The sequence below is a fragment of the Propithecus coquereli genome, unplaced genomic scaffold (assembly GCF_000956105.1).
Source record: "Propithecus coquereli isolate 6110/MARCELLA unplaced genomic scaffold, Pcoq_1.0 Scaffold1567, whole genome shotgun sequence".
In the NCBI taxonomy this organism is placed as follows: domain Eukaryota; kingdom Metazoa; phylum Chordata; class Mammalia; order Primates; family Indriidae; genus Propithecus; species Propithecus coquereli.
In genome coordinates, this window is record NW_012140158.1 from 3,216 (window position 1) to 4,262 (window position 1,047).

Below are 1,047 nucleotides of genomic sequence, written 5' to 3' on the forward strand. Positions count from 1 at the left end.
ACCGACCACCCATTACCACATCTCCGTGGCTCACTTGTCTGTTCCTGTCCCATTCGGCTCCCGCCATCCCCTTTGATCCTGGCCGCCAGCTCATCGGCAAACGTCGGTCCACTTCTTTTCTATGCACAGCAGAGACCAAAAGAATCACTTATTCTGTAGCAGACAAACTAGTGCAGTTTACTTTTGGACACCTAACAAAATTATGTAAACAACAGCAAGAAAGCTGAACTGAGGAGAAGACAGAGCTTCATTAAATGAATTTAAATGTATGTACCCTATACAGATCATCTAAGGAACAGGACTCATAAATGTTCCTTCAAAGGGAGATGCTCTTTATTTCCTTATTTTTTTAAATACTTCACTTTAACACTTAAAAATCTAGGAAAAAAAACTGATACAAGGTGCCTGAGGGGAGATGGAGAAACACTACGGTCTTAAAACTCTGGAACGGAACATATTCTAGATGATCTGACTTGTAAAACAGTAACATCTGGAGAAGAAAGTGGCACTTGTAAGGCAATTTGGGATGCTCACCATCATTTCCAAAAGTGTAACTAAAGCGACAAATGTGATGCAAAAACAAAATGGCTACAAATACAAGTGACAACACAAGAAAAGAGTCGTAGGTAACATTCCTAAAACCCTTCCAAGTGGGTAGTAACCACAGTCTTTCTTACAGGTCTAGCGTTTTCTTCAATATCCTCAATATCTTCCTCCTCCTTCTCAGAGTCAGCAAAAAGGTCACAGCCATCATCCTCCTCCTCTTCATCACTCATCTGTGTGGTGTGCTAAGAAAACACCGGATTAGAACGATTAGATACAATCATCCAGCTGAAAAGGAGACACTGTCACTTGGCCTTTATACACCTTCAAAATAGTTAACAACAGCTTTTTAAAAGAAGAATGATGACAGTCATGCTGTAGCAAGTTATGAAGCAATGCATGTGCTGGTGCAAATAATACACATGATTTACTGAGGGTCTAAATAAAGAATTTACCCTTTAATAAGAATGTAATGGAAAGAATACAAAATATTGAAATACTCAA

The 1,047-nt window shown here is 39.2% G+C and overlaps 1 long non-coding RNA gene across 1 annotated transcript in view; it reads right to left on the reverse strand.

Annotated features, from left to right (window-relative positions):
- Nucleotides 1-25: 25 nt before the first annotated feature.
- The window catches only part of LOC105807380, a 3,190-nt gene continuing 2,168 nt past the window's right edge, over nucleotides 26-1,047 (reverse strand). Inside the window, exons 2-3 of the long non-coding RNA XR_001137326.1 lie at nucleotides 678-788; nucleotides 26-119 (exon numbers count right to left, since the gene is read on the reverse strand). This is a non-coding gene — a long non-coding RNA (uncharacterized LOC105807380). The remainder of the gene's footprint in view (nucleotides 120-677; nucleotides 789-1,047) is intronic.